We start from the raw sequence: 8661 nt of genomic DNA, 5'->3' as shown, positions 1-8661 counted from the left end.
GATCTTTTCCAGTTTAAAATCCTCAGTGTAGCAGCAGTGTACGACAACTATTCCTGTATATTGCCTTTTTGCTGGAAAATGTATGTTGAATAAAATTTTCTATAAAAACAAAAACACTGCTGCTTGTCCGTACCAGTGGTCAACCCCAAATACTGTTAAAGGAAGAGTCTGATATTTTAGAAAGTACACTTACTCACTTTTTTGGTGGAGACTGGATGAGAAACCTGGCAGCTCCTTCACATTCACCCATTAAATTTAAAGTTGCAGTCAGTAGCCAGTTTGCTTCGCTTAGCATCAAGACTGGAAGCAGCTAGTCTGGCTCTGTCTAAATCCAGGTTACATAGTCCAACTACCAGCAAGTTCACTAATTAACACACAAATAACAATATGCTTTTGAGCGGGGGGGGGGTGTGATCTTTGAAGTTTAAAGAGAACTGGTTACAGTGTTGAAGGCCATGAAAGTTGCCCTGGCACATGAAGCCATGCTGTGCTAAGCTACGCTAACTGTAGTCATGTATCTAATAGACATGAGAGTGGTATCGATCTTCTCATCGAACTCTCAGCAAAACGTGAGTACGCTCGTTTCACAAAATGTTGGATTACTCCTTTAAGATTGAAGGATGCCTTTGGCCTAGAGCTCGTAGACATCTTACTACTTGGACGGCTCATACACTCCTGCATCATTCGGGATGGGAGCAAGAATTTTTTATTTTTTATTTTTTTTTCCTGATGAGGTCAAAGGTCATGGGTCCATGTACGGACGATCACACCCTGAAGCCGACACTGATGTCTTGCCCAGTGAAGCTTAACTGAGGAGCACTCAACATGTTGTTACTCAAGATAACAATATGTGATTCAGTTTCAACTTAAACAACACTAACAGTTTCCAGCCAGGCTGCTCAGGCTCATCGTCAGTGTTCAGCAAGTATAATGTTTAGCACGTTCACCAACTCAGCTTAGCGTGTTACTTAGCACTAAATGTCTGACTTGCTGATCGCACCAGAGGAAAACTCAGGATATCATCATCAGTTATTACAGTTCATCCTGACAGGAACATGGGTGTGCGCACCGTAATTCTTCCGACACTTCCGACAGCTACAAAGTGACCAAATAAATTGAACATTTTTCACTGTCATTTCTTGTTAATTTGGTATCTTAAAAATATAGAAACAGCTGAGATTGAAAATCTATTCTTAACCTTAGAACCAGCAAGACAAACTAACACAAGGTCCCTTTTGCGTCTGTGTGATCGAAGCACATGATCGTCACTACCTGATGGCTCTAGAGAAGCCGATGAGATTTTGTTTTAGAGTTTGTTTTTGACGACTAAAACTGTTGAAGACTCTCGTGCAGTTACAACTCAGTGCTTTGTAGGAACAATCCACCAACTTAACCAACAGGTCAGCTGGAAATGAACAGAATCACAGCCCGGAGCCATAAATCGTCAATATAGTCAATGTAATATAATAAAAGCACATGACAGAAGTCCAAGCATACTCAGTTTCATCCAGGGGACAATGTGAGAGGAGATGAAGTGGTGTCGCTTTAATTGTTTTGCATTGTCTTTTGAATTGTAATGTCGCACATGTTCACACAACAAATCTTTGTGTGGATGCAAAGGCTCCCAACGATCTAAGCCAAATTCAAAATGATATTTACAGCTGTTGTACATTATATAAGCTTTTCTTTGAACTTCATGCTCGCTCAGATTGCCCTTCATCCCTTCATATAAGAATTATATTAGTGATTCCATGGCTGACAAAATGTAAATATAACACAAATAAGCCACATTTCTAATCAACCCAAAACAGATGTTATTGTGCAAGATGTGCTGATGAGCAAATGTTCTAGTTTTTGCCCTCAGAACTAGTTTTCTGTATTGTGTTGGCTAGTTTTTTGGTGCAGTTATTTATTCAAAACTTGTGTTAATCCCTTCATATGGGCAGCTGATCTGTCTTAACTTCAAACAAGCAATCTACTGAAACATAAAGTATTTGATAAAGTTAATACAAGCCTTCATTTAAACAATGTAATGTATGCTGAAGTTTCTGAGGAGGACGATAGAGAAAGTTTTTTTTTCTGTTGGATTGGGATAAAAATAAAGCAGCTCCCAAAAAGTGCATGGGGTGTGTTTGATTTAACTTGCTAGAACTTTAAAAATGAGCACATGATGTTTAAGCTCTGACACCAAAATCACCCCCAGTCTGTAACAATAATAATAAGGTGATATATGCTAATAATGTGATTTTGGATTTTAGCAATGGCTCACCCATAGAAATAAGATACAACTTTTTTTAACCAAATAACCTAAACACATACAAAGATTACAGGATAACATTTCGTATTTCTATGGCTCCATTTTTGCCCTTGTGTTTGTCAATGACAGAATCTTTTCTTGTTAACCTGTATGACTCTGTCGCAGCTGGGACACGTGTGGTGCACATCCTTGAACTGCTTGAGGAAGATAGGATACAGTAGGAGGGCGACAAGGCATGTGAGCAATCTGCAACACACACACAGACACACAGTTAGTGCCATGCAGCTGTAAACCAGAATTTACTTTTTAATCATTTTAGACTGTGCAAAAATGACTTTTGAGAGATGTAGAAGCAGGCTGAATCTTATTAATTAAATTAATTTACATTTAAATTTTAAATTTAGCACAATAGCTAAGATGACAAAGAGCCAGACCTCTATTGATCCTTGTGTTACCTTAGAGCTCAGCAGTAACGACTTCATGAGCTTCTTTAATGATAAAATTCTAACTATTAGAGACAAAATTCAGCACCTCCTGCCCTCAACAGGGTCTGGTCCAACTGCAAACCTAGGAACCATAGAAACAGCTGTTAGACCTGATGTGTACTTGGACTGTTTTTCTCCAATTGATCTTGCTGAATTGGCCTCAATAATCTCCTCATCTAGACCGTCAACATGTCTCCTAGACCCCATTCCTACTGGACTACTTAAAGAGGTCCTGCCCCTAATTAACACGTCCTTACTGGATATGATAAATCAGTCTTTACTAACAGGCTATGTTCCACAGTCCTTTAAAGTAGCAGTAATTAAACCTCTCCTGAAAAAGCCTACTCTTGATTCAGGTGTGTTAGCTAACTATAGACCTATATCCAACCTTCCCTTTCTCTCCAAGATCCCGGAGAAAGTCGTAGCTAATCAGCTGTGTTATTTTCTAAATTCTAATAGTCTATTTGAGGATTTTCAGTCAGGTTTTAGAGCGAACCACAGCACAGAGACACTGGTGAAGGTTACAAACGACCTCCTTATGACTGAGGACTTCTCTCTGTCCTGGTCTTGTTAGACCTGAGTGCTGCTTTCGACACCATTGACCATCACATCCTGTTACAGAGACTGGAGCAGTTCATTGGTATAAAAGGAACTGCATTAAGCTGGTTTAAGTCCTATTTAGTAGATCGATTTCAGTTTGTACACGTTAACAATGAATCCTCTGTCCACACTAAGGTTAGACATGGAGTTCCACAAGGTTCAGTGCTTGGACCAATACTCTTTACCTTATATATGCTTCCTCTGGATAATATTATCAGGAAGTACTCCATTCATTTCCACTGTTATGCAGATGATACACAATTATATTTATCAATAAAGCCAGATGAACCCAATGAGTTGGCTAAACTTCAAATCTGCCTTAAGGACATAAAGTCCTGGATGAGCAGCAACTTTCTGCTGCTAAATTCAGATAAAACGGAAGTTATTTTGCTTGGCCCCAGACACCTCAGAGACAGCTTTTCCACTACCATAACTGCTCTGGACGGCATTAATCTGGCTTCCAGCTCCACTGTGAGGAATCTGGGAGTCTTATTTGATAAGGATTTGTCCTTTAACTCCCACATTAAACAGATTTCTAGAACTGCCTTTTTCCATCTATGTAATATTGCTAAAATCAGGCCCATCATTTCCACAGACGATGCAGAAAAATTAGTACATGCATTTGTCACTTCTAGGTTGGACTATTGTAACTCATTATTATCAGGCTGCCCCAATAAGTCGTTAAAGACTCCCCAGTTGGTCCAGAACGCTGCTGCTCGTGTTCTGACGAGAACTAAAAGAAGAGACCACATTTCTCCTGTACTGGCTTCTCTTCATTGGCTTCCAGTAAAATCTAGAATAGAGTTTAAAATCCTTCTCCTCACCTACAAGGCTCTTAAGGGTCAGGCTCCATCATATCTTAAAGAGCTCATAGTACCGTACTACCCCACTAGAGCACAATGCTCCCAGAATGCAGGTCTACTGGTGGTTCCCAAAGTCTCCAAAAGTAGTGCAGGAGGCAGAGCCTTCAGCTATCAGGCTCCTCTCCTGTGGAACCTCCTTCCAGTTTGGGTTCGGGGGGCAGACACCCTCTCTACATTTAAGAGTAGACTAAAAACCTTCCTTTTTGACAAAGCATATATTTAAGGGCTGGATCAGGCCTTAGACCAGCCCCTAGTTATGCTGCTATAGGCTTAGACTGCCGGGGGACTCCTATGGTGCACTGAGCTCCTCTATTCTCTATCCTCCTCTTCCTCTCCATCATTATGTCTCATGTCAGCCAAATGTCTGCCTCTAACTTGCTATCTTCCCTGGAGCCTTTCTGTGCTTTCTCATCTCTCAGGTTCCTGTGGATCCTGGTCCTGGTCCTGCTGATGTGGTTCTCTGCTTCATGAATCACTGCTGCGGATCGTCAGACACTCGTCTTGTTTTTCAATAATATCATACTGCTAATCTTTTAGTCACATTCCTATTGTTAGTGCTATAGTCACTGCTCGTACGTTGGTTGCTGTTTGTGTTGTCTGTCTCTCTCTCTGTCCAACCTCCACCCAACGCGGACCCCTACAGAAGCTGCCCACATTGAGCCTGGGTCTGTTCGAGGTTTCTTCCCGTTAAAGGGGAGTTTTTCCTGCCACAGCTGCTCAATATAACATCTGATGCTTGCTCATGTGGGAATTCTTGAATCCTTAATTTTGAATTCCTGAATCATTGGGTCTCTCTCTAATTAAAGAGTTTGGTCCAGACCTGCTCTTTATGTAAAGCGTCTTGAGATAACGCTGTTGTGAATTGGCGCTATATAAATAAAGATTGATTGATTGATTGATTGATTGAAATTATTTTATTTTAGTTTATGGACACTTTCCTTGACTTTCAATACAGCGTACACTAAAATAAGACAAAAAGGTAACAATCAGCTACTCCCTAGCTTGAATAGGCTACCTGCTAAAGGTCATTACAGCTGACAAGCGCCCTGGTCGACACACTCACCCGAAGAAGAAGAAGATTAAGAGCCACATCCATGCGTACCTCCCTGCTTTGTGGGAGACATTGGTCGTGACTTCCTTCTGGCAGTAAGAGCAGGTCGCCTTGCCTGGAGAATTCCCCAGCTCCGTCTCCTGGCTGACATCCTTATTTTCTAATTCTGCAGATTCAAGACCTTTTTTGTTGGCGTACAGTGATAGAAGGAGAAAGATGGATGAGAGGACAAGAAGAGAAAGAGGGGACAACACAGAGGGGAAGTACTAGAATAAAGTGCAGCTAAAGATTTTTGACATGAGCGACGGGGATGTGAGACATCAGGTGTGAGTTTGTGTGTGAGGTTTGTGTTTACCTGGTGTGACCTGAGAGGCAGATGTTTCCTTTAAGGTGGGAGGAGCGAATGGACGGTGGATATGGACTTTGGAGATGGAGGAGGGAGAAAGAAATAGTGGAGAAGACAAGTAGGTAAAGAGGGGAGAAGACAGAGGAGTGACAAACTAGAATAAAGTGCAGCTAACTGTTTTTGAGATGTGTTTCCAGGAAGCGTGACATCAGATGTGAGTTTACCTGGTGTGACCTGAGAGGTGGACGCCTCCTGTGAGGTGGGAGGAGTCAGTGGGATCTGGAGCTGGGCTTTGGGAGATGTTGGAGGGAGAAAGAAAGAGTGGAGGAGAAGACAGAGGAGTTACAAACTAGAATAAAGTGCAGCTTACTGTTTTTGAGATGTGTTTCCAGGAAGCATGACATCAGATGTGAGTTTACCTGGTGTGACCTGAGAGGTGGATGTTTCCTGTAAGGTGGGAGGAGCGAATGGACGGTGGATATGGACTTTGGAGATGGAGGAGGGAAAAAGAAATAGTGGAGAAGACAAGTAGGTAAAGAGGGGAGAAAACAGAGGAGTGACAAACTAGAATAAAGTGCAGCTAACTGTTTTTGAGATGTGTTTCCCAAAAGTGTGACATCAGATGTGAGTTTACCTGGTGTGACCTGAGAGGTGGACACCTCCTGTGAGGTGGGGGGAGTCAGTGGGATCTGGAGCTGGGCTTTGGGAGATGTTGGAGGGAGAAAGAAAGAGTGGAGGAGAAGACAGAGGAGTTACAAACTAGAATAAAGTGCAGCTTACTGTTTTTGAGATGTGTTTCCAGGAAGCATGACATCAGATGTGAGTTTACCTGGTGTGACCTGAGAGGTGGATGTTTCCTGTGAGGTGGGAGGAGCGAATGGACGGTGGATATGGACTTTGGAGATGGAGGAGGGAGAAAGAAAGAGTGGAGGAGAAGACAGAGGAGTTACAAACTAGAATAAAGTGCAGCTTACGGTTTTTGAGATGTGTTTCCCGAAAGTGTGACATCAGATGTGAGTTTACCTGGTGTGACCTGAGAGGTGGACGCCTCCTGTGAGGTGGGAGGAGTCAGTGGGATCTGGAGCTGGGCTTTGGGAGATGTTGGAGGGAGAAAAAAAGAGTGGAGGAGAAGACAAGTAGGTAAAGAGGGGAGAAAACAGAGGAGTGACAAACTAGAATAAAGTGCAGCTAACTGTTTTTGAGATGTGTTTCCAGGAAGTGTGACATCAGATGTGAGTTTACCTGGTGTGACCTGAGAGGTGGACACCTCCTGTGAGGTGGGGGGAGCGAATGGACGGTGGATATGGACTTTGGAGATGGAGGAGGGAGAAACAAATAGTGGAGAAGACAAGTAGGTAAAGAGGGGAGAAAACAGAGGAGTTACAAACTAGAATAAAGTGCAGCTAACTGTTTTTGAGATGTGTTTCCCGGAAGTGTGACATCAGATGTGAGTTTACCTGGTGTGACCTGAGAGGTGGACGCCTCCTGTGAGGTGGGGGGAGTCAGTGGGATCTGGAGCTGGGCTTTGGGAGATGTTGGAGGGAGAAAGACAGAGTGGAGGAGAAGACAAGAAGAGAAAGAGGGGAGGAAACGGGGGAGTTATTCACCTACACACTAGAGTAAATTGCAGCTAAAGGTTTTTCAATGTGCGTTTCCAGGAAGCGTGACATCAGATGTGAGTTTACCTGGTGTGACCTGAGACGTGGACGCCTCCTGTGAGATGGGAAGGGTAGCTGGGCCTTGGAGGTTGTAAATCTTCGCTTCACCCCCCTCAACTGGAATGGAAGAAGAGGGAAAACAAGCGAGAAAATATAAGATAAGATGGATAATGAGCTAATTTGATGTTGATGATGATGCTGATGATGATGCTGATGTGTGTGAGCGTGGTGTGTTCAAGTTTACGTATTACGATGTAGGGAGGGACTTCTTTTTTTCCATCTGCGCTCATTGTGCTGCAGAGAGAGGAGAGAGAGCATTGACAGGAAAGGCTTGGTACAAATGACACTCTTCTTGATTAACAGGAAAGACAAAATACACTGGCAGCCTATGGAATTTAATATTTTCTTCCACTAGATGGAGCCAAAGTCTGACCGATGGCGCTGTCGGGCTCTGACTCGCACATGTGTAACACAAAGTTGTCAGCTTAGGTTTTATACAGTTCATTGTGAGGATGCTTCTTGTCAGTAGACCTGGGGGGAGAACACCGTGGAGGTCTAGGGTGTGAAGAGTGACATGTTTCAGCCTTCGTTCATTGAGAGGTTTTTATTCTTCTCTGAGTGAATTTCATTCCTTCCATCAGCCATCAGACTCTTTAACATCAACATCACTGGCTGATGTTAATACACTGTTTTTCATCCATATCATTCCACTTCTTTCATATTCCTGTCCACACTTGTACATTTTACATTTTATGTCCATAGTGTAAATATTTATTTATCATCACAACATATATTTATTTTGCTATTGCTTATTCTCTACTGTTGCTTTCTTCACTCTTTCTTTTCTATTGTTGCTGTAACATGTGAATTTCCCCCTATGGGGGATCAATAAAGAAAGTCTAAGTCTGTTCGCGCTAAAAATCTCACCTCCCAAGAGCATGCAGGGATATATTTGTTTTGAATTTATAAAGTCATTATACTCCAATATCCAAATCTCCGCTGAGGAAAAGGTAAACTTGTACAGATCCTAGTTCTGGAGTCACTGAATAATTCAGAATATTTTCACAGGTGTGTGCAAAAAAAACCACAAAATAATAATTACACCAAAAGAAACTAGGAATAAACATGTGATTCAATGTTATTCTTGTATTTCAACCTTCAAATAATTGTCATTCTTTCCTGCGCAAACATTTAACGTACCGTTGATTATCCTGTCATTCATCTTCTCTGTGCTGAATAACTTTCTATGTGTGTCATGAAGCTAGTTTTAAAAACAGTTAAACACTATGTACAATCAAATCCTGTCCATACATCACGTTATTTTTTACAGTCTTACCTTGATCGGGTGTTGTATGCAAAGGTGTGTGTAAACTGCTGCTGATGTAAATGTAGAGTCTAGAT

The sequence above is a fragment of the Pempheris klunzingeri genome, chromosome 17, assembly GCF_042242105.1.
Source record: "Pempheris klunzingeri isolate RE-2024b chromosome 17, fPemKlu1.hap1, whole genome shotgun sequence".
NCBI lineage: Eukaryota > Metazoa > Chordata > Actinopteri > Acropomatiformes > Pempheridae > Pempheris > Pempheris klunzingeri.
The sequence above is the reverse complement of the archived record's forward strand: the minus strand, read 5'-3'. Positions refer to the sequence as shown.